General features: G+C 41.9%; 1 non-coding gene across 1 annotated transcript; it reads right to left on the bottom strand.

Annotated features, from left to right (window-relative positions):
- Positions 1–2,168: 2,168 nt before the first annotated feature.
- On the bottom strand, positions 2,169–2,275 carry LOC120366656 (U6 spliceosomal RNA). Its single transcript, XR_005581241.1, has one exon. It is a non-coding gene; the product is annotated as a U6 spliceosomal RNA (small nuclear RNA).
- Between the last annotated feature and the right edge of the window lie 3,812 nt (positions 2,276–6,087).

Below are 6,087 nucleotides of genomic sequence, written 5' to 3' on the forward strand. Positions count from 1 at the left end.
GAAAGACAAGGCCGGCCCAAGGGCTGTCAGAACTCTTTTCAATTAAAGTTGCTATTGAGAATTCATAAATAGGCATTATGGACTCCTTCATTGGCATGATAAATTCATGGATTATGAGATACAACATGGAAATTCTTGGTTCCAAAAACAAACTAGAAGTGTTTGTCCCAAAGTAGTATTGAGTTCAACATTTTTTTTTGCTTTTTTGCTTTTATTATTATTATGTGTGTGTGTGTATATATATATAGTATTGTATTATTGCACTTTAGGTTCTGGGGCACATGTGCAGATCATGCAGGATTGTTGCATAGGTACACACATGGCAATGTGGTTTGCTGCCTCCATCCCCCGTCACCTACATCTGGCATTTCTCCCCATGTTATCCCCCCCCAACCTCCCTACCCCCTGCTGTCCCTCTCCTGATCCTCCCCAACAGACCCCAGTGTGTGATGCTCCCCTCCCTGTGTCCATGTGTTCTCATTGTTCGACACCTGCCTATGAGTGAGAACATGCAGGGTTTGATTTTCTGTTCTTGTGTCAGTTTGCTGAGAATGATGGTTTCCAGATTCATCATCCATGTCCCTACAAAGGACATAAACTCATTGTTTTTTATGGCTGCATAGTATTCCATGGTTTATGTGTGCCACATTTTCCTTGTCCAGTCTATCATCGATGGGCATTTGGGTAGGTTCCAGGTCTTTGCTTTTGTAAACAGTGCCACTATGAACATACGTGTGCATGTGTCTTTATAATAGAATGATTTATAATCCTTTGGGTATATACCCAGTAATGGGATTTCTAGGTCAAATGGAATTTCTATTTTTAGGTCCTTGAGGAATCGCCACACTGTCTTCCACAATGGTTGAACTAATTTACACTCCCACCAACAGTGTAAAAGTGTTCCTGTTTCTCCACATCCTCTCCAGCATCTGTTGTCTCCAGATTTTTTAATGATTGCCATTCTAACTGGCGTGAGATGGTATCTCAATGTGGTTTTGATTTGCATTTCTGTAATGACCAGTGATGATGAGCATTTTTTCATATGTTTGTTGGCCTCATCAATGTCTTCTTTTGAAAAGTGTCTGTTCAAATCCTTCACCCACTTTTTAATGGGTTTGTTTTTTTTCTTGTAAATCTGTTTTAGTTCTTTGTAGATTCTGGATATTAGCCCTTTGTCAGATGGGTAGATTGCAAAAATTTTTCCCCATTCTGTTGGTTGCCTGTTCACTCTAATGATTGTTTCTTTTGCTGTGCAGAAGCTCTTAAGCTTAATTAGCTCCCATATGTTTACTTTGGCTTTTGTTGCCAATGCTTTTGGAGTTTTAGTCATTAAGTCCTTGCCTATGCCTATCTCCTGAATGGTTTTGCCTAAGTTTTCTTCTAGAGTTTTTATGGTATTAGGTCTTATGTTTAAGTCTTTAATCCATCTGGAGTTAATTTTAGTGTAAGGTGTCAGGAAGGGGTCCAGTTTCTGCTTTCTGCACATGGCTAGCCAGTTTTCCCAACACTATTTATTAAACAGGGAATCCTTTCCCCATTGCTTGTTTTTGTCATGTTGTAGATGTGTGGCATTGCCTCTGAGGCCTCTATTCTGTTCCATTGGCCTATATCTCTGATTTGGTACCAGTACCATGCTGTTTTGATTACCGTAGCCTTGTAGTATAGTTTGAAGTCAGGTAGCGTGATGTCTCCAGCTTTGTTCTTTTGGCTTAGAATTGTGTTGGCTATGTGGGCTCTTTTGGTTCCATATGAAGTTTAAGTTGGCTTTTTCCAGTTCTGTGAAGAGGGTCATAGGTAGCTTGATGGGGTAGCATTGAATCCATAAATTACTTTGGGCAGTATGGCTATTTTCACAATATTGATTCTTCCTAACCATGAGAATGGAATGTTTTTCCATCTGTTTGTGTCCTCTCTTATTTCCTTGAGCAGTGGTTTGTAGTTCTCCTTGAAGACGTCCTTTACATCCTTTGTTAGTTGTATTGCTAGGCATTTTATTCTCTTTGTAGCAATTGTGAATGGGAGTTCGTTTTTGATTTGGCTCTCTTTAAGTCTGTTATTGGTGTATAATAATGCTTGTGATTTCTTCACATTGATTTTGTATACTGAGACATTGCTGAAGCTGCTTATCAGTTTAAGGAGATTTTGGGCTGAGACGATGGGGGTCTTCTAAAAATATGGAGCACTTCACAAATTTATGTGTCATCCTTGCACAGGGACTATGCAAATCTTCTCTTTATCATTCAAATTTTAGTATATGTGCTGCCGAAGTGAGAACTGATTTTATGTATTTTAATTCACATGTAATAATTATACATATTTTGGGGTATGTGTGGTATTTTGATATACATATATAATATGTAATGATCAAGTCAGGGTAACTGGCATATCCATCACCTCAAACATTTATCATTTTTTGTCTTGAGTATATTCAAAATCTGTTCTTGGCCAGGTGTGGTGGCTTACACCCGTAATCCCAGCACTTTGGGAAGCCAAGGCAGGTGGATCACCTGAGGTCAGGAGTTTGAGACCAGCCTGGCCAACATGGTGAAACCCCATCTCTACTAAAAATACAAAAAAAAAAGTTAGCTGGGCATGGTGGCACATGCCTGTAGTCACAGCTACTCGGGAGGCTGAGGCAGAAGAATCACTTAAACCCAAGAGTCTGAGGTTGCAGTGAGCTGAGATCCTGCCACTGCACTCCAGCCTGGGTGACAGAGCAAGACTTCGTCTCAAAAACCAAACAAACAAACAAACAAAAGAATCTGTTCTTTTTGCTATTTGAAAATAGTTAATCAATTGTTGCTAATTATAATAGTCACCCTAGGGTGCTATAGAACACTAGAGAAGTTCAACAACATTCATTAAGCTCTTTGTGTTAAGCACTGTGTGAATCCCAAGATAAGCAAGGTGACAAAAACAAGCAATGGAGAAAGGACTCCCCATTCAATTAATGGTGCTGGGATAACTGGTTAGCCAAATGCAGAAGATTGAAACTGGACCCCTCCTTACACCATATACAAAAGTCAACTGAAGATGAATTAAAGACTTAATTGTAAAACACAAAACTATAAAAACCCTGGAAGACAACCTAGGCAATACCAGCCTGGACACAGGAATGGACAGAGATTTCATAATGAAGATGCCAAAAGCAAACACAACAAAGGCAAAAATCGAGAAATGGGATTTAATCAAACTAAAGAGCTTCTACACAGCAAAAGAAACTATCAACAGAGTTAACAGACAACCTACAGTATGGGAGAAAAAATTTGCAAATTATGCATCTGACAAAGGTCTAATATTCAGCATTTATAAGGAATTTTAGGCAAATTTACAAGAGAAAAACAACCCCACTAAAAAGTGGGCAAAGGACATGAACGGACACTTTTCAAGAGAAGATATACATATGGCCAACAAGCATATGAAGAAAACCTCAAAATTACTGACATTGAGAAATGCAAATGAAAACCACAATGAGATGCCATCTCACATCATTCAGAATGGCTATTACTAAGAAGTCAAAAAATAACAGATGCTGATGAAGTTGTGGAGAAAAGCGAACACTTATACACTGTTGGTGGCAGTATAAATTAGTTCAACCATTATGGAAAGCAGTGTGGTGCTTCCTTAAGGAGCTAAAAGCAGAACAGCCATTCAACCCAGGAATCTCATTACTGAGTATATAACCAGAGGACTATAAATCATTCCACCATAAAGACACATGCATGTGAATGTTTATTTCAACACTATTCACAATAGCAAAGACATGGAATCAACCTAAATGCCCATCAGTGATAGACTGGATAAAGAAAATGCGGTACATATACACTATGGAATACTATGCAGCCATAAAAACAATGAGATCATATCTTTTGCAGGAACATAGATGGAACTAGAGGCCATTATCCTTAGTAAACTAATGCAGAAATAGAAAACCAAATACCAGAAGTTCTCACCTATAAGAGGGAGCCAAATGATGAAAACTTATGGATACATAGAGGGGAACAACATACACTGGGGCCTATTGGAGGGTGGAGGGTGAAAGGAGCAAGAGCATTGGAAAAAATAACCATTGGGTACTAGGCTTAGTACCTAGGTGACTAATCTGTACAACAAACCCCCATGACACATGGTGGTGCACATCTGTAGTACCAGCTATTGGGAGGCCAAGGTGCAAGGATAACTTAAAACCCGGGGGGCCAAGGCTGCAGTGAGCTGAGATCATGCCACTGCACTCCAGCCTCGGTGATTGAGTGAGACCCTGAGATATGATTTGGCTCTGTGATCCCACTCAAATCTCATATTGTAGCTCCCCTAATTCCCACGTGTTGTGGGAGGGACCCAGTGGGAGACAACTGAATTATGGGGGTGGATCTTTCCTGTGCTGTTCTCGTGATAGTGAATGGATCTCATGAGATCTGTTGGTTTTAAAAACGGGAGTTGCCCTGCACAAACTCTCTTTTTATCTGCTGCCATCCACATAAGATGTGACTTGTTCCTTCTTGCCTTCCACCATGATTGCGAGGCCTCCCCAGCCATGTGGAACTGTAAGCCCAATAAACCTCTTTCTTCGGTAAATTGTCTCGGTTGTGTCTTTATCAGCAGCATGAAAATGGACTAATGCATCCTGGCTCCAAAAACAAAAAAGAGAAGGGAAGAAAAAAAATGTGGTTCTCCCAACGTTGGAGGTAGGGCCTGGTGGGAGATGTTTGGATCATGTGGGTAGATCTCTTATGAATGGCTTAGTGCCAGATTGTTGGTAACGAGTGGGTTAATAGCTCAGTTACTTCACAGGAAATCTGGTTGTCTTAAAGAGTCTAGGACCGGCCAGGCGCGGTGGCTCAAGCCTATAATCCCAGCACTTTGGGAGGCCGAGGCGGGTGGATCACAAGGTCAAGAGATCGAGACCATCCTGGCCAACATGGTGAAACCCCGTCTCTACTAAAAATACAAAAAATTAGCTGGGCGTGGTGGCGCATGCCTGTAATCCCAGCTACTCAGGAGGCTGAGGCAGGAGAATTGCCTGAACCCAGGAGGCAGAGGTTGCGGTGAGCCGAGATCACGCCATTGCACTCCAGCCTGGGTAACAAGAGAGAAACTCTGTCTCAAAAAATAAATAAATAAAAAGAGTCTAGGACCTCCCGTTTCTCTTGTTTCCACTCTCACCATGTGATGTGCCTGCTCTTTCTTCACTTTCTGCCATGATTGTAAGCTTCCTAAGGCCCTCACCAGAAGCAGCTGCCAGGGCGGTGGTTCATCTACAGCCTGCAGAATAGTGAGCCAATTAAACATCTTTTCTTTATAAGTTACCCAGCCTCAGCTATTTCTTTCTTTTTTTTTTTTGAGACAGAGTTTCGCTCTTGTTACCCAGGCTGGAGTGCAATGGCGCCATCTCGGCTCACCGCAACCTCCGCCTCCTGGGTTCAGGCAATTCTCCTGCCTCAGCCTCCTGAGTAGCTGGGATTACAGGCACGTGCCACCATACCCAGCTAATTTTTTGTATTTTTAGTAGAGACGGGGTTTCACCATGTTGACCAGGATGGTCTCGATCTCTTGACCTCGTGATCCACCCGCCTCAGCCTCCCAAAGTGCTGGGATTACAGGCATGAGCCACCGCGTCCAGCCAGCTATTTCTTTATAGCATGAAAAACAGACTAACACACAGTGAAAGTTCCACATAAGCAGGGATTTTTGTTGTTTTCCTAGCATTTAGAACAATACCTGGCAAATGGCAGGTGTTTGTACCAATCAGCTTTGGCTGGGATCCTGCTGAGTTACAAAACTCCCAAACTCTCCGTGGCTTACAGCAGCAAACATTTATTTCTTGCTTGCTATAGTGAACGGTAGCAACTCTTGTCCAGGCTGTGGGGTCGGTCCAGGTCTGCTCCATGTGTCTTTCTAAGCAAGGAACTCAGCTGAAGAACATGGAGGACATATAATTTTTTTAGTGGACAGCAGGAGCCCAAGAAAGCTAGCAGAACTTGCCATGCTTCTGCAAGCTTCTGCTAGGATCTGGCACACTGTCCTTTCCACCACTTCCATTCCCTTGGTCTAAGCAACTCATATGAACAAGCTCCACATAAATGGGGA

This window comes from Saimiri boliviensis, chromosome X, assembly GCF_048565385.1.
Source record: "Saimiri boliviensis isolate mSaiBol1 chromosome X, mSaiBol1.pri, whole genome shotgun sequence".
Taxonomy (NCBI): Eukaryota; Metazoa; Chordata; class Mammalia; order Primates; family Cebidae; genus Saimiri; species Saimiri boliviensis.